This window comes from Desmodus rotundus, chromosome 9 (assembly GCF_022682495.2).
Source record: "Desmodus rotundus isolate HL8 chromosome 9, HLdesRot8A.1, whole genome shotgun sequence".
NCBI lineage: Eukaryota > Metazoa > Chordata > Mammalia > Chiroptera > Phyllostomidae > Desmodus > Desmodus rotundus.
Genome location: NC_071395.1, coordinates 106,021,139 through 106,040,177, shown reverse-complemented (window position 1 = coordinate 106,040,177; position 19,039 = coordinate 106,021,139). Strand labels below are relative to the sequence as shown.

Below are 19,039 nucleotides of genomic sequence, written 5' to 3'. Positions count from 1 at the left end.
GTGAGTGAGCAAGAACTTCTCTGGTAGGAAATGAGGAAAGAGAGGGGATTCCAGCTGGTGGGAAGATTTGCAATGGCATAAACTTGCAGAGGTGTTGCATGATTGGAGGAGGGTGATTAATTCAGCGTGGGAGCTTTAGGAGTGTGAGAAGGGGATGGGGCTGGAAAGGGGAGTTCAGGGCAACACATTGGCTCAACCAAAAGAAACTGCCGCCTTTAAGTCAATAGCACTGGCAGAATGTGGAGAAAGGCCAGCGGCGGGGCTGGAGAGGGGTTTTGTAGGTGGAACAGATAAGCTCAGGGGCAGATTCTCTATGTGAATGACGGGGAGGGCAACGAGGGAGTCAAAAGCCAGCTGCTAAGGAGTCAGGGGAGGAGGGCAGCATGTGAGTGGACAGAACAAAGTTATGGGATGTGGAGTTCCAAAAGCCTGGCCCTGAAGCTACCTGGTATACCTCTGAGTATCTCCACGATCTGAGATCGTCATACCATTTTTGGCCTTAGTTTCCTATCAATATATAACATGGCCTCTCCTATCTGCTACACATAAGTGTTGTGAGAAAGAAAGAGGTAATGAGCGTGTAAGGGCTTTGTAAGCAGTAAATAACTAGACCGATATTGGACCCCGTGTTACTAGGGAGGCACTCAACTGCGTGGGGTAGCACAACTAAAGCAGAGTTTTGTGAGGTGGGAGGTGGGGCTATTCATCCTGGGTGAAGGGAAAGGTAGACCCAGCAATCAGCACACACACACACACACACACACACACTACAGATAGATACAGCACTTTCCACACTGGGCCAAGTCTATTAGGAGGGCAATGGGAACCTCAATGCTATCACCAGTGAGCCTACCAGTTGCCCTACACTGCTCTCACCTCTCACTTGGATATAAATAAAATGGTCCAAATCTGGAGCCTTTAGCTGGGCTTCAGGTATCTGGAGAACCATGAGAATATACAGCTCATGCTGGATATTTCTAGGGCCAGAACCCGTAGTTTCCAGCACAGTCCAGAAGGATCTGGGACCACGCCCCCACCACAGGTTAAGAGTCATTGATTTTCTCATCAGAAATTAATAAGAATAGTTATCCTTGGGGAGAAGACCGGTGGAGGGAGGGGTGAGATTTTCATGTTTAATTTTCAACTTTTCTGAACTCTTCGAATTTTCTAACCACAACATGTGTTAGTTTCATTGAAAAAATGTCATCAGGGGATATCTGGGTGATGACATAATGAGCCCTTTTAAGATTTCATCTTTATACCCTTTGGTACTAAACACAACACAAACACTAATAGCTGTTATTAAAAAACCTGATAATATCAGTGTACGCGCGCTAGCACACACACATACAAATCATTCCATTATGCAAAGTACATCCTCTATTATGCAAGGTAAAATGTCTACATTTCCTATAAACTACTGGCTTGAATGCAGTAATACTTGCGATCTAAGTTGACCAGGAAAAAAAAGAATAGGCAATTTCAAGTATTTAAACTCAGAAGCATGAAAATAACGTGTATACGTGTCAATTTTTGTATGTATTGTCTTCTGCATTCTCTTGAATTGGCCAATGTGCGAGCAGTTGGCGTTTGATGTTTCAAGCGACGGAACGGAGAACAGGGTTAAATTCACTATCCTCTCCCCACGCACTCTAGTAATTACTGTATTCCCACGTCATATTTCCGGGTGTGTGTGGCCCGTCTCACGCAGAAACTGAAGTTCAAAGCAGGCGGGAGTCACCCATGTTCTTTTTGCTGTCCCCAGAAACCCAGTTGAGGTGTTGGGCCCCCTGAGGATCTGGCGATACCTCAGGACTGTCTAACTGGCTGATTCCCACGTGGTAAGTAGCTCCCACTCTCGCGGCCACGTGCTGTCAAGAACCGGAAAAAAAAAAGAGAGCAAGCAAAAGACAGCCGCATCGGGGCATTTAAAGTGTCTTGACGTCACACACTGCCAGGAACTCAGCTGAGTTTTTAGCAGGGCATTCCAGTCATCTTCTCTCCCTCCCCCCGGGCTTCTGGGCCGAGACCTCGGCAATTCCCCTGCTGCTGCGGAGGGAGAAGCACTAAGACTTCGGAACAGCCAGTACGGGGCGTTCTCCGTCTTGGCTGGCTCCGCCCTTTCTCCCAGAGGCTCTCCTCATTGGTCAGCTGGCGGGACTTGGGCGTACAGTACAAGCTCCAAGGCCTCTGGGTGGAGGAGAAAAGTGGCCGTCTCATGAATTATGCAGGACGGAGTGTCAGGGCCAGGCCGGGGCTGGGCGGGGATTGGCTGGAGCGGCTGTAATTCAGAGGTTTCCGGAGCTGCGGCGGCGTAGACAAGGAGGGAGAGTCTGGGGTTCCGTCGTCGCGGCGGAGGGAGTGAGCCCGAACCGGATCCTTGACGAGCAGCTCCGCTCCGCTCTCTCTCCCGTCTGCTAGCAGAGACCCTGCGGCCTGAGGGAGCCCGCGGCCCGCACCCCGGCGCAAGCGCACCCCGTCCTGTCGGGCCTCAGCCCGAGAAACAGGTGAAGGGGGTGAAGGGTGGGGCCGCCCCTCGGTCCCGACGGCTCCCAGGCCTGGGGATCCCGGGGGACGTCGGAGGGACTGGGAGCTTCTGTGTTGTTCGGGGAAGTTGTGGAAGGAAACTTCAGGGGGGCGGGATGATACGAGGAGACTCGGGAGGGTTGCTCTGAAGGGACAACTCCCCGGGATGACAGGAGCGGGCCTCTGAAAAGACAGGGGGTGCCGTTCTTCGGAGAAAGGGGAGGCGACGAGAAAGAGAGAATGGGCTCGAGGGGGCGGTCTGTGGGGCGAGAGCACGCCAGGGTGGGGGTGGCAGGAGTGAGGGACAGCCCCCCGACTTCCTGCTCCCTGGGGCTCCGGGGACGTTCCGGCCACAGGAGCGACTGTCAAGTCGCTGGAGGTCACGGGGAGTGGGGGGGGGTGTTGAAAAGGGGCCCCCACCCCCCTACCTCGGCCTTGCCCTGTTCTCGATCCTTTAGGAGCCAGCCGGACCCCTCCGGAGGTGAGAATAGGTGCCTTCCCCCTACAGTCTCCCCTACTTGGTTGTGGGTAGGAGTGTTGCATAAGAGTCAAGTTTCCTGTAGGGAGATTGACAGTCTTACACACTCTTTCTAAAGTCCCTCCCGTCTTTTTCTCGGCTGGGTTAAGCCGTGCTTCTCCGCAACCGCTTTCTAAAACACAAAACAAAACAACACCCCCCTCCCCCATCAAGCCAGCTCGAGAGAGCAATAAACCTCTTTTCTCCTTGACATTGTTCTTTTATAAACACCTGGTGGACTCGTCCAGAGGATAAATAATTGAGCCCTTGCGTTTACTGGATTGTGGTGTTGCTTAATTGCATAGGACAGAATGAACCAATCGAGAGTGGGAGTTTTTTGTCTCGGAGCCAAGATCTTGGGTAAATGCGGAGGAGAGGAAACAAAGACAGGCTGGCCTTGGGGAAGCCATGCGTGCAAACTTTACCTGTGTTTGGGGTGTGTGGCTGGGTTTCAGTTAGCAAGATTCCAACTGTCACCCCAGCTGGGTCTTCCGTGTTTAGTACCCATCCCTCTGTGTTATATCAAGTGTGTGTATGATGTTGGCACACATTTTAAAAAATAAATAAAAAATGTATATAATGTGCATCTGCTGGTTCTATTACAGGGTATGTTTATTTTGTGTATGGCTTGTAACTTTTTGGTTAGTTGTGCTGAAAGCATGGGTCTGAATAAATCAGAATAGCATTCTGTTATATGTGCCCTTAGACCCTTATAACTTGATTCGGCCAACTTTCTATTTTACTATATATTAAATACATCTGTGTTCCCTGAGTCAACACATCTATTTCCCTATTACATGGGCCAGACTGGAATGCTAGCAGAATTTGTGCTCAGACATTTGCATGGTGGCACAGGGAAAGAAGTCTGCAATATAAAAAAATCGTTGTAGCTGTTGGAGAGTTGGTCTTAGTCACTAGCAAATTTATGCATCTTTTCTACGTAGTTCTTTTGGGAAGAGTAACCATGTAGAAATATGCAGTTAGGACTTGACCCACAAGGAGCAGACGGTTTATAAAAACTTGACCCTATTTTGTAGGTAAGGAAATTGAGGCTAAGGGAACAAGGCATTTGCCCAAGACAGTAGTGGTGGAACTCACCCCTTCCGTATATTCTTCTGCTTAGGGAGCTGGTCTTGGCTTAGAGATAGTGCAGACCCTGCTGGGGAAACTGTCAGCGAGGTTCTAACGAAGACCTGGGCAGTGAAGTGCCCCCAATGGGCCGTGAGACTCCGTGGGAGATTGGCGATACATAAACAGGGGAACAGCACAAATGGGGTTTGCTTAGGTTGTTTTTCTGACTGCTCTAACTTGGGAAGTAACTCACTTTTGGGTCGGTGTGATTTATCATCAGAATTTAGCTATTTGCTGATGGAAAGAGATGTTTGTTTAGGCAAACTGGTGGATAAAGACCAGTTGTGACCTAAATGTCACTTCAGGCAAAGTGCCTGCGGCTGGGTCACTGGTTGTTTGTGTTTTCAGAAAGTCACTTTCTCCTCCTTGCCCCTGCAGGTTTTGACATTCAGAGGAGAGATGGGCAGAGATAGTGACCCTCATTTCAGACTGGAGTTCAGCACCTTTTTGCCTTCTCGTTCTCTCAGAAGTGGTTTACAAATCAGCAAATATTTACTTTTTGCAACTTAGTGAAAGTTGCTGTGAAGAATAAGATAATATGTTTACAGCACTTGCAGTTTACTGAGACAACTTGATAAATGCTTTACCATACAATGCAACATGTGCTCATGGAGATGGTGGGACACGGTCTGATGGTCAAAAAACTAGCTATTTTATATAAAAGACATATATAGCACGGATAAAGAGCATTTCCATCACCATGGAAAGTTCTGTTGAACAGTGCCGCACTAGGAGCTGCAGGTCTGCAGAGGAAGGAGAGGCTGTAAGGCCTGGAGTTGTCTAGGAAGCCTTCTTGCCATAGGAGAGATTTGATCTGGGTCCCAAATAATGGTTGGAGTTTGATAGGTATAAAGAATTGGGGGGTGGGGAGGTATGGGGGTACAGACAAAATCCTGGTAGATGAGGAAGGTAAGTAGCGGGGAAGGAGTATCTAGTTATATGATATCTTGAATACAAGACCAAGGGATTTCAGTTCTATCCTTTTGTAGGGGAAGCTTTTAAAGATGTTTGAGGCCCTTGCCGCACGACTTGGTTGGAGAGTCGTTTTGTGAACCAGAATTTTGCCGGTTCAATTCTGGCCAGGGCACATGCCTAGGTTGCGGGTTGAATCCCTGGTTGGGGTGCATACAGGAGGCAACTGGTTACTGTTTCTTTCTCTCCCTTCCTCTCTCTCTAAAGTCAATCAATTACAAAATAATCCAAAGCCAAAAAAATAATAGTAAGTGAAGATGTGTGAGGCCACGTACTGGCGCGCCTGTGATGTGTCTGGTGTGTGTTAGTTTGTGCAAAGTGTATCAGTGCACATGGCCTCTGCCCTAGTGGAGTTGTCATTGAGACTGACCTTATAAACTGGGCCAGCACCCAAAGAGAGGTGTCCTGATTTATGGGGTTTGTGTGGGTTAAGAGCAGAGATGTTTTTTGAGGGATTTTTAATTGGCTACAAATTGACCATTCACATTTTGTCTTACATATTTAAAAAATTTTACTATAACTTTTGGGTCATTCATGAAAACCAGCCAAAGAGCACATGAAGGCCATCTGCGAATCCTGAAGAATCTCTGGTGTCCTGGAGCAGCCTTGGTGAGGTCCACCAGGGTAATATTGATGGGCTGTTTGTTTGTTGGTTATGGTGAAGAAAATTAATGTTGTGGTTACATATTTGTTGCTAGGAACCTTGGCTTACTATGGTACACCTTAGTCAGGGTGGCCAGATGGTACTTTGGTGGTAAATTGTTTGGAATGTCTCCAATTTTTAAAGGGAATAGTCTATGGAAGAATGAATCTCTGTTATGGTCAGTTCTCATTTATCATGTTAGGGTCATCACAACTCTTAGTTCAGTGAGGCAAACGTCAGACATTGAGAGCCGGTTATTGTGCGAGGCAGGGTCCCTGGATAATGGAACATGATCCCCGTTTCCCCAGAACCGGAGGCATGACAGTGAGAACCAGGGGGTGTGCTAGGTCAGTATGGACGTAGGGCAGAGGAGATGATGACAGAATCGTGGTTTCAGGCTGGAACTCTGGAGTCAGACACATCTGAGATTGGATCTTGGATCTGCCCCTTCCTGGTCAGAACCTGAGCCTCAGTTTCCTTATCTGCAGAAGGACAAGATAACAGTACCGGTCTCTAAGGGCTGTGGAAGATTCAGTGACATAATACAGGTAAAACGCTTGGCGTAATGCCTGGCACACAGTAAGAACTCCTTACATCTAAGTTCTTATTAAATGTCTAGTTAAAGAGATTGATTCTCTTCAGGGTGAGAAAAGGCTTTGTCATACCGGGGCTTTACCAGGTGGGAAGCCCTGAATAGGGTTTTGGAGGATGAGTTAGGAATTCTCCTTCCAAGCTAGGTGGTGAACAGTTGCATGTAAGGCTCATGCGATGGAGTGGTAAGAGGCTCAAAACAGTGTCGGGCATCCAGGGAGCTCTAAATGCAAGTTCTTAAGTTAGAACTAGATGGAGCGGAAAGGAAGCTGCAGAGCTGGAGCTCTTACCCCTTTTCTGTTAATAATTGGGTTCAAATGTCATTAAAATAAGTTGTTTTGTCCTGTTTACAGAAGTAATACGTTTGGTAATTACCAGAGGGGCAAGGGTGTGGGGCAGGTAGAAGAGGGGAAAGGGGGGATAAATGGTGACGGAAGGAGACTGGACTTTGGGTGGTGAACACAGTATACAGATGATGTATTATAGAATTGTACCCTTGAAATGTATATAATTTTTTAAACGCGTGGCACCCCAGTAAATTCAATAAATATTTTAAAAATAATAAAAAAAGAGATAATGCATGTTATTATAAAAAATTTAAATTTGTAGAAATAAAAACTATGTATATGTCCTGTTAATAGTTTGCTGTCTATTTCTCCAGGGGTTTTTTTGCAGCTTTTTCTACTTATCAATTTATCTTGGACAGATTTATTGCAAATTCCTTTTTCACAGTCTAATAAAAGAATAATAAGGAAGGCAAATCTGCTCCTCCCCCCCCCACCCTGATAAAATAAGGTTTGGATTATCTGGTTTTCCTTTCTGTTGTCTCCGTCCATAGTAAATGATTCTAATCAGTGAACTTTTATCTGCCCTTTGACTTTCTAACTGCAGTGGAGGAGGAACTTATATTTTGAGCTTTCCTGAGTTAACTACTATTGTAGTGTCAGAATGCCTGGGTGGTGTGTTTGGGGGTTTCGTGCTCCCCAGTTGCTATAGGAGGGAAAAGAATGGGCTGTGAAGTCAGACTCTTCGGGCTTTAATCCTGGTCCCCCACCTCTTAGACCTTGGGGTCAGTTGCTTTAACTTCTCTGAGTTTCTGTTCTCCATCCAAAAAAATGCTGGTACCAGGTTCAGTTGGAGGGGAATTGTGAAGATTAAGCAAGATAATGTATATAAAGTACTTTGCGTAGCGCCTGGCAGATAGCCAACATTTTTGAGCGCTAATAATATTATTAAAAACTGCAGTATTTAACTACAAAGGTGGGAAGTTATAATTCATGGTAGCCATGAATGACCCAAAACAAAGGAAAGAAGAGTAATTGGGAGATTCTAACCTAATAGGAACAAAGTAAATGAAGAGGGGCCGCGGGGATTTACGCTGTGGGGGAGGAAATGGGCTGAAAATTCCTGCTTACACCAATGTCCTGGGGAGAAGTCTCTCGCATCTTCAAGCGCCTGTGATTGAGGCTCCTTTACTTTAAGCATTAAAATTAAACACCCTAAAAATTTATTGCTAGTTAGAAATTTGAACAGTCCCTTGAAGTTCTTTATGGCACAGAAAGTACAGATAATACTGGAAGTTTGAGGAGTGAGGCAAGGAGGGTGGGACTGTGTGCAGTGTGGGGGGGCGGTGGAGAGAATGGCCTGTATGAAGCTGGGCGGTGTTTCTTCTCATCTGCGTGTACATGTGTAAGAGTGTGTTTGCACTGGAGGAGTAGAGCTGTTTTCCTGTCCTTCAACTTGTGTGTGCAAACGAATTGGTATGCAAAATGGCCTTGGGGTGAAGAAGAAGCCCTCAGCTTCCCTGCGACACAGGTTCTCTGCACACCAGCTCTCCGGGTTGGGATCGGAGAAGGCAGGAAGGAAAGGCCTTCCAGTTGTTTCCTGGCCGTACTTGCGCAGGAGGAAGCCAGCAGAGCTTGAAAGAGAAAGTAAACCTTCTGGTAAATAAATGGCTTCCCCATTGTGGAGGAGGAGTGCAAATTATTAGGGGGATGTTTGGGTAGTTTTTGCAGCAGCGGTTTCTGAAAACTGATTTAGATTATTGAAGGTAAACCCAGTTTAGGAAAACCCTGGCTTGTCTGCTGTTAACCACCTGTTTTCCCACTTTGTTGATTGATTTTATTCGTTTGCGGTGTCCTGGCCTCTCATTCTTGTTACAAGAATTAGTGGACTTGAGTCTGAATTTGAGCACCTACTTAGGTGAAAGCTTCCTGAAGATGTTTTTTGCATCTTTTCTAATATTAATTCGGTCTTGCTGTTTAGCAAGTACTTTTTCTAAAAGTCTCAAAGCATTAGACTTTTACTTTGTTCTTCCCTACTCTCCCCCCTTATTCCACTCAGATGTAATCCTCAAAACCTCAAACCCCAGACGTTAGCTGTGTAATTACCTCTCCTAGAAACCCAAGTGCAATATCGCATCGAGTTAGCATTAAAGTAGTCGGCCTTTGAATTTTTTTCTACTTGTGGTTTAGACACAATAAATATTTAATCTCAGACTGACTGCCTGGCAGATCCGTTTTGTATTTGGGCCTCTTTTTGTCAATATGTTTAGGGGAAGCAAATTTATTGAAACATTAAGCAAACTAAAACATAATTAGGATGGTAACTGTCTCACGCGTAGGGGCAGGTAGAATAACCGAAGCATTCCGAAGGCAAATGTCAATATTTATTCTTAATTCCATGTGTTACTGCCCCTGCATCGGAGTACATAAACGAGAGCGGGACATGAGTGGGCATAAGCATACAGGATGCTTTAGGGTCCTCCTTACTATGTTGAGGAATCACGCACCACTGTGGCTCTGGGTGTCCATTGTTGGGGGGGTGGGCTTGTACCTGCTAGGGGACAGGCAGTTTATGGGAACTCTCTGTACTTTCCACTTAATTTTGCTTTGAACCTAAAGCTGCTTTAAACATTAAAGTTTATTCATGAAAGAACAATAAAGCCTGTTTCTTTAGAAATATTCAAGGTGTCCTGGGTCAGAAGTGCCCTGTGTGCAGCTATGTGATTCCATAGACTTCTGCCTCAGTTTACCTAAGCTTTACAATGAGAGTACCGTTGTTTTACACCCACTGAGAATATTTTCCAAGTAATGGAGAATGAGACAGGAGGTGGGGGGCCAGAGAAGACCCCGACTGTCTCCGGATTAAACTGCTTCCCCTTTCTGTGGGAAAGATGAATGTGAGTCTTAACCATAGATTTGTAGTATGAATATATTCATTTTGTCTTTCAATTCCAGACTCGTTTTCTTGATTGTAAAGGGCACATTTAAGAAAAAAGGCTTACATTAGTACAAAAAGGTGTGCAGTAAGTGGGAAGGCTTCTCCTCATCCTGTCTTCTGGATGCTCTTCCTCAGGGACAGCTAGTTACCATTTTCTCACTTATCTTTTCAGAATGATTTATGTGTACACATGCAAACATTCTCTTTTTCTCCTTCCACAGGAAGGAGCAATTACGTACAACAACTCCATGTCTTGCATTTGTCACAGTCTCCGAGAAAGCAGTTCATGTGAATGATTTGTGTCCATCACGTCTTTAAGGCCTGCGCAGCCGTGGCCTAGGCTGTGGATGTTACTGTCTGTGGAACGACCCCCCGCCCCCCATGACAGGCCAGGTGTTTGCAGAACCTAAAGGCAGAAAACAGCGTTATAAATCTCCGCATTTGTGCTTAGACACGCACAAATAAATCCGTACATGCATACTTTTAATCTTTTAAAGATCATATGCGTACTGTCACACTGTTTAGAAGTGGAGTTTTTCAGTTAACAGGGTGCACATTTGCCCTCTTAAGCTTTCGCTCTGGGGAGAACTCTAGCTGCGTCAGTACATGAAACCCCAGTGTGTATCTGTCACCTGGGCAGGTAGGAATTACTGCAGCTTTCCCCAACCCAATTTTTTTTCAAGATTTTATTTATTTATTTATTTTAGACAGAGAGGAAGGGAGGGAGAAAGAGAGGGAGAGAAACATCAGTGTGTGGTTGCCTCTTGCATGCTCTCCTCTCTGGGGACCTGGCCAGGCCGGGCAACCCAGGCAGGTGCCCTCACTGGGAATGGAACTGGCGACCCTTTGGTTTGTAGGCCGGCACTCAGTCCAGAGACACACCAGCTAGGGCCCCAATTTTTTTTTATGTTTGCTGTTCATATAGCTGTGTGCCAGGGCCCACCTCGCACTGATTTCAACCACACCATTCCTAAAACACAACTGTTTTGTTTAAGCCCCATTGCTCCTTTGGCCAAGTGGGGCAGGGGTTGTTTTTGATATTTTGTATTGTTTTGAGGAATGGGTCACTCCGGTGCTTTTTTTTGAGCTGTCAATAGTCAATAGCAGCAACTCTCAGACTATTGTCCGGCGGACCCCTAGGGGTCCTGAGATCCTTTGAGGGGGGTGTCTTTGAGATCAAAACTACTTTCTTAATATTATTTGTGTTGTTACTTAGTGGCCTTTTCACTTATACTATTAGTCATTGTGTTCATTGCACTCACAGGAAAAAACCCACCTGGTTTCATTTAATGTCCATGATGAAACAGTAAACAGTATTAATTTCCCTGTCTCTCAACTCTTGGGGATGTTTCCTTTTGGTATTCTGTATGGAAACGGGAGGCCTAGATACAGTGCTTCTGCCGCATGCAAAAGTAGGATGGTTGTCTCACGCGAACGCACTGTGGAATTGTTCGAGTTACTCTCTCAGACTAGCTGCTTTTTCCATGAAACACCGTGTGTTTACTTGAAAGAATGACTGACAGACCTAGTGGGACCCTGGTAACAAAGGTGGTTTTTTTGATGGTGCATAATGAAATGTATCAACGTTCGGAAGGTCTGCATGTGTCTGAAACAGTGTTTTCAAAATGATTAGTGCTCGATATTAGAAAATTATGCATGGAAAAACATTCTATTCTAAAAGCAAGGGAGACTAATGGATCTTAATTTAAGCGAGTATTAAAAGTTCATGATAAAGTTTCATATTCCACATTGCCTCTAACCTTTAAGAAACTATCACATGTCGAGTTTTGGTGCGGTATCAGAGAAGAATGTCCAAAATTATCTGAAAAGGCTATTTAGATACTCTCTTTCCTTCTCCAAATGGTATGAGGCCAAATTTTCTTCACATACTTCAACCTAAATAACATACTGCAACAGATTGATGGCAAAAGCAAATATGAGGATACACCTGTGTTCTATTAAGCCAAACATTAGAGAAATTTTGAAAACTTTAACAATGATACTCTTTCCATTTTTTGGAAAATATAGCTATTTTTCATAGACATGTTATTTATGTTAACATTATAGATTTACTATTTTTAAATGAGCTTATATTTAAAAATTTCTCATTTTTTAAAAAAGATCTTATTTATTTTTAGAGAGAGGGAAAGAGAGGGAGAGAAACATCAATGTGTGGCTGCCTCTCATACGCCCCCAACTGGGGACCTGGCCCGCAGCCCAGGCATGTGCCCTGACTGGGAATCAAACTGGCGACCTTTTGGTTCACAAGCCGACACTCAATCCACTGAGCCACACCAGCTAGGGCTCAGTTTTAATTTCTAATACAAATACTAATAGATATAACCTGTATAAACAAAAAATCCTTGCTGTCCTCAGTTTTCAAAGCTTAAGTCCTGAGGGCAAAATTTTGAGAACTCTTGTTGTAAAAGTCTTTGGCATAAGAATCCCTGCGGTGGTTGTTTAAAAAGAAAAGACTCTGTGGCTCTGCCCCAGAGTCTGACTTAGTAGATCTACGGTCATTTTGACAGGCAGCCAGCCATTCCGGTGCAGGCGGTCCTTGGCCTGAGAACTGCTGCTCTGAAGGACCGTAAATTGTGAAATCTTCAGGTGTGTGAAGTCACATCCAGAGGGCTTTGGAATCATGTTGTTTGGGAGGTAAAGGTAAATGGTAGAGTAGACATGTAGTCCACTAAGGGAGAGTGCTCTGGAGATTTGTTTCTGTTCTGTTTACTCTTCTTGGTATTTGTGAGTCTGAGAATGAACCAATGAGAGATTATGACTATCAAAACAATCATGATTTGACTAAATTAATGTTCAGTCTGGTTTGTTTGTTTTTTGGGGTTTTTTTGATAGAATATCTATGAGTTTGGGAAGACAGTTTCTGACGGCTTGGATTACTTTCTAAAGACAATTTAAGGGTTGTCTAGCCCTGGCCAAGTAGCTCAGTGGATTAGGGCGTCATCCAGATGCGCCAAAGTTGCGGTTCCGTCCCTGGTCAGGGCCCATGACAAGCATCCACCAATGATGCATAAACAAGTGGAACAACGAATCAATGTGTGTGTGTCTCTCTCTCACTCTCTCTGTAAAATCAAATAAAAATTAAAAAAACTTATCTTTAAATTCTCTAAGAAGTGTTGCTCTATTTACACATGTCTTGATTGATAATATTAACTTTCATTTATTACGTGTAAAATAAGTAAACCTCTACTTTTCCCTTTTTTCTTTGAATTGTTTGTATAACAAATTCAAAGAGAATTTTACTTGTCAGCGATCTCACAGCAGAGATAAGGCTTTAACAGAGATCATTTGACCCAGCTAGCCTGGGAGTGTGAAGACTCCAAGTCTGTTTTCTGGCTCTACCCTTCATCTGCATTGTCACTAAAATTTGTGCTCTTATCTGTGAAGTGGGAATACGCACCTACTTGATAAGATTGTTACATTATCTTGGCCAATTTTGGGTTCTCTTTGGTTGATTGATTGACCTGTAAAGTCCAATGTCAGTTCATGCTTCAGCCTCGGTTGTGCAAGGGTGTGATTTCTAGAATTTCGATCCTGAGCTGCCCCGTGCAGACTGGAATAGCGTTTCTTTTTTCTTTTTTTAAATTGTTGTTCAATTAACATTCTATTAATTGAATGTTGTTCAATTAACTATTCCGTTGTCTCCATTGGAATAGTGTTGCTTCATTATTTTCTAAGTATTCATTCTTTTTCTTTCTAATTGAGCCTTTTCTTAACCTTCTCTGTGTGGATGCTAATGGGTAAGATCAGCTGTTCTCTGAAGAGTACTTACATCATTTAGAACTATGATGTACAGTGAGGCCACATGTTTTTCAAGTAAATTCATTGTGATAAGACTTCCATAGAAACCTTGTCTAATTGGGGAGATAGTTGATCTTTCAGTTTGAGTATAATTTAAACTTTATGGGTCCTATTTACCCTTTAAAATACTTTTCATAAAGCTCAATTCACACATTTAAAACATGAATAAACTATGTATTAATAAACTGTGAGCAGAAAGTACAGTGTTTCCTTATACTTTTCTCTCTCCCCCACTGTTCCCGCAGTTATTACCATGTTGCATTAATATGGTGCATTTGTTACAATTGAAGAGCCAATATTGATATGTTATTATTAATTAAAGTCCATCGTTTACATTAGTGTTCACTCTATTGTACATTTTATGGATTTTGGCAAGTGTATAATGACATGCCTCCACCATTACAGTATCATACAGAGTAGTTTTACCACCCTAAAAATCCCCTGAGCTCCGCTTGTTCATCTTTCCCCCAGTCCATGGCAACCACTGACCTTTCTTACCGTCTCCATAGTTCTGTCTTTTCCAGACTATCATGTCGTAGGAATCATATAGTATGTAGCCATTTTAGATTGCCGCCTTTCACCGAGTACCATTCATTCATATTCCTCCATGCTTTTTTCATGGCTTGATAGCTCATTTCTTCTTATTGCTGAATTATATTCCATTGTCTATGTGTACCACAGTTTTGTTTTGTTTTAAGATTTTATTTATTGTTTTTACAGAGAGGAAGGGAGGGAGAAAGACAGGGAAACATTAATGTGTGGTTGCCTCTAGCATGCCCCCTACTGGAGACCTGGCCTGCAACCCAGGCATGTACCCTGACTGGGAATCAAACTGGCGATCCTTTGGTTCACAAGCTGGTACTCAATCCACTGAGCCACACCAGCCAGGGCAGTTTTTCTTTATTGTTGTTCAAGTGCAATTGTCTCCATTTTCCCGCCACCACTTTCCACCTCCCCACCCACCCCCACCTCCCACCCTCATTCCTACCCCGCTTTCGCTTTGTCCATGGGTCCTTTATACATGTTCCTTGATGACCCTTCCCCTTCTTTCCTCCAGTATCACCCTCCCCACGCCCCTCTGTTTACTGTCAGTTTGTTCTTTATTTCAATGTCTCTGGTTATATTTTCCTTGCTTGTACCACAGTTTTTTTAATCCGTTCACCTATTGAAGGACATTTTGATTGCTTCCAAGTTTTGGCATTTATGAAGAAAGCTGCTGTAAGTATTTGTGTACAGTTATTTTGAGTGTGTGTGTAGACAAAAGTTTTCAACTCATTTGAGTAAATACCAAAGAGAGTGATTGCTAGATTGTGTGTTAAGATTATGTTTAGTTTTGGCCCTGGCTGGTGTGGCTCAGCGGATTGAGCATCAGACTGTGAAGCAAAGGGTCGTCTGTTCGATTCCCAGTCAGGGCACATGCCTGGGTTGCAGGCCAAGTCCCCGGTAGGGGGCACGCAAGGGACAGCAACACATTGATGTTTCTCTCCCTTTCTTTCTCCTTCCCTTCCCCTCTCTCTAAAAAAGATAAATAAAATATTTTTTAAAAAAAGAGTACATTTAGTTTTGTAAAACCCTGACAAACTGTCTTCCAAAGTGGCTATACTATTGTGCATTCTCACCAGAAATGGATGCGAGTTCCTGCCGCTCCACATCCTCACCAGCATTTGGTGTTTTGGATTTTGGCCCTTCTAATAGGTGGTTAGTGGTATCTCACTGCTGTTTTAATTTGCAATTTCCTGTTGGCGTATGATGTCAAGCATCTTTTCATATGCTTCTTTTTGCCATCTGCATACCTTTTTAGTGAGGTGCATGTTCAGGTTATTTTTTAAATTGGGTTGTTTTCTTATTTTTGAGAGAGTTTTAAGAGTTCTTTGTATATTTTAGATAGATTTATTTTTTCCTCCTTAACACTTTTTAAAACTGTCATAAAATTATGTTCTAGAATGCAAGCTCACGCACAAACTTTGGGCTGCTTGTGGTTAGTGTACCAGGAACAAAGAAATAAAGTATTTACCTCTTCCTCCCCCAAATGGATCTTCAGACTCTCCGTGGTATCTCTAGGGCTGGCCAGAGGGCCGTAGTCCAGAGCACACCCTGGTTTGTGTTTACTCTCTCTGCCCTTACATATAATGTGCTCAACGGTGTATTGATTCCTCCTTAAGACTTGAACATTGCTGAGCCTGGTTGGATTAGAATAGCGGAGAAATACTGAAGATTTAAAAATCTTTTGAGGGAGGAAAATCACTATCTTTAGAGGTCATCCTTCTCGGGCCCTCTCTAATCACCTTTTTGGGGGTCAAGGAGACAGTGTTCCTGGGGGCCCTGAGAGCCTCTAAGTCAGCGAGTCCTAGGAAGAACAGTGGCAAGAGTGGCTGGCCTGCCTTTTGACTTCTTGGTGGCTTCACCTGGGGGTTCAGAAGCATTAACCTAATTGAAGGAAGGCGTGGCGCCAGTGATCTGTGCATTGCCAAACTAACTAGGCGCCACTACCCTGGCACTGTTTGTTCAGCCTTTCGTGACGTTGGGCACAGCCGGGCATCTCTGTTCGTTTGGCTTCCATGGCCCCTGGTGTTTCTTCGTCTTAACTGGTCTTTCTGTTGCACTTTCCTGGTTCATCCTTTTCCTAAACACCAGTGCTGTAGTGCCTCAGGCCTCTGTCTTGGGCTCTCTTTCCTTCTCTTTTTCTATGTTCCTTCCTATGATGTCTTAAGCTTTACTCTGGCTTTAGCTACCATCTCCATCCCGATGACCTCCAACCCAGGTATCTCTAGGTTCCCGACACCTGTACCCTGCTGCTTACTTGACGGTCCCCGGGACAGCCTGCAGTCGTCTCCTGTGTATCTCGCCCAGCACATAATTCCTCAACTCTCTCACCGCAAGCTGTGCCATTCTCCCCAACTTTCCCCACCTATGTAAATGGCACCACCCCACTGTGCAAGTAAAAAAAAATCTAGAAATAGCCTTAATTCTCCGGTTCTCTCATACCTCTGCTTCTCTGCAAACTATCTGCAGGTCTGGCTGGCTCTGCCTTTTAAAGTTTTTAAAAATTCTTTTAATTGTCACATCCCGATTTCTGTTCCCACCCTGTGGCAGACTAGATACCCTGGAAACCCTCCTGTACAAAATAAAACAAAACAAAAAAACCCACTAAGAAATGCTGGATAAACTGAGCTCTTAAGAAAATTAGGGAAATCTTTAGAGGCAAAAAATCAAATGAAACCTCCCCAAAACAGGGGAGAAGAAGCCAGCCTGCAATGGGGGTGGAGGGTCGGGTGGTTAGCGAGCTCTGTTACTTAGGATTTCTAGTTGACAGCCCTGTCTAGGGAGGAGCCACGGTCTTGGGCATGGTGAGGAATTTGAATGCCAAGTCTCCTAAAAGAATCCCTAAGCATAGGTCTGCCCATTTTAAGATCTGAATTTACACTATCTTTTTGGTCTTAGAAACTCCAAGCTGAGATTTTAACATAAAAAGGTCTGTCTTACTGAATAAATAGTTACTTCCTCTAAGATAGCTGCTTATCTAAAAGTATTCCAACCTGCCCGCAGTCACTCAGTGTTATCTTTATTGTTCTTGTCTCCCGTGTTAGTTATCTGCCCAGTTTACTTGTCCTATTCCTCCATTCAAGGAGGCCGGAGACCTGTCTGTCCTGTTTACTGTTCTATATCCCCTGCCCCTGGTTCCACATGGGGTTTGTTTGTCTGTCTGTCTGTTTTTTAGTGAATAAATGGCTGAATGAGCCAAGTAAGGAGATTCCTTCTGAGAGAATATAACATGTTAACTAATTTTTTTTTAATTTGGTACTAAGCACTTCATTTGAAAACATAATTTTAATTTTTATCCAAGTAATGCATACAAATAATTTAGAAATTGAAGAGTACTGAAAGGCATATCGATAAGTCTTGTCCCACCCCTCCTTTCTTCTACCTGTTGCTTCCCAGAGACAGCCACTTTCAAAGCATTTAGCTGCTGCTTCTGGTATTTATGTCCATGCTTCTAAGTAATAAGCTTATACTGCTGTTCTTGATTTATTAAATTTTAGATAGCTTTTAACTTTCCTGTCATTATTGGTGAAGATTTTTTTAAAAAATATTTTATTCATTTGTTTTTAGAGAGAGAATAAGGGAGGGAAAAAGAGAGGGAGAGAAACATCCATGTGAGAGAGAGACATTGATTGGTTGCTTCTTTCACGCTCCACAACTAGGGGCCAAACCCGCAACCCAGGCATGCACCCTGACTCAACCGGCAACTTTTTGCTTTGCAGGCGATGCCCAGCTGACTGTACCACACCAGCCAGGGCAGCATCATAATTTCTAAACCACTTTTCTCAAACCACTAATCATACATTTTATTTCAACTAAATAAATATTGTTCACTGATAAGCCATGTAGTGTACTCTGATTATGTTTCCCTTCACACACTATTTGGGTTTTTTCCTGGAGTTAATATTTTTATTAACATTTTCCCCCTTAGACTTCCCCAAATGTTCTATCAGGTCTGTGAAATGCCTGGCAGTTTACTTCAAATGCTTAAACACATTGACAATCTATTCGTTATTTTCTTGGCAAACCCCTTTTCACACCGCCCCCTCCAGTCCTGCTGCAGTCTGGGTCTCATTTTACCACTCTCCTGTGTCGGATTCCCCTTCTTCTGGACCCCATGTCTTCCTCTTTCTGGGTTTACTGCTTCACTTGAAACTCATATTCTGGTAACACGCTGTCAAGAAAAGTTGCATAGGAAGTACACTTTTTGAGTTGTCACATATCCGAAATATCTTTATTCCCTTCATGCTTGATGATCCTTTGCTCATTGTATTGAAGGTGTTTTTGGCTCAGTTGCCTTAGAATCTGTTAGTGTTTGTGTTCAAAGTCTGATGCTGTTCGGATTTTCAGTCCTCTCCAGGAGACTCGGTTCTTTTCTCTGGAAGCTTGTATAACTTCGTTATTCACTGTTCTGAAATTGCACGGGATGTGCTTTAGTGTAGGTCTATTTTATTTTATTTTTCTTTTTATTTATTGATTAGAGAGAGAGAAAGAGAAAGCAACTTGTTGTTTGTTACTCTTGTGTGCGCCTTGACCGGAGATCAAACCCGCAATCTTGTCGTGTGGGGACGATGCTGTAACCACCTGAGCTATCCGCTTGGTCAGATACGGGTCTTCTGCACAGAGCATATGAGTTTTATTTTGTTTTGTTTTCGCTTCCCCTCCATTTCTATTTTTGATATTTTGTTGTTGCTGCTGTGGATTACGCTCTAGGAGGTTACCTTGATTCTATCTTTCAACCCATCTATTTAATTGAAATGTTTTTTATTGATTGATTTTAGAGAGAGAGGAAGGGAGAGAGAGCCAGAAACGCTGATACGCTGTTGCACTTTTTTATGCATTCATTGGTTGATTCTTGTATGTGCCCTGATTGGGGATCGAACTCACAACCTTGGCATATCAGGACGATGTTCCGGTCAACGGAGCTACCCAGCCAGGGCCCATCTGTTTAATTTTTAATTCTGGCTGTCATTTTCAATTTCAGGAACTCTTTTTCTCAGTTACCATTTCCAGCTTCATCTTCAGTTTTATCCTGTTTCTGTTTAATGGGTATAATTTGTCTCTCCGAGGATAATATT

At 43.6% G+C, this 19,039-nt stretch overlaps 1 protein-coding gene across 4 annotated transcripts in view; it reads left to right on the top strand.

The window, feature by feature from the left end:
* Positions 1 to 2,225: 2,225 nt before the first annotated feature.
* Positions 2,226 to 19,039, top strand: part of STAT3 (signal transducer and activator of transcription 3) — a 56,420-nt gene continuing 39,606 nt past the window's right edge. For 3 of the 4 annotated variants that reach the window (XM_045189950.2, XM_024553508.4, XM_024553509.3), the window contains exon 1: positions 2,250 to 2,507. The gene's annotated coding sequence lies outside the window, so the exon portion shown is untranslated. Of the gene's footprint in view, positions 2,508 to 19,039 lie in introns of all 4 variants that reach the window. The other variant, XM_024553507.3, reaches the window with a different exon arrangement.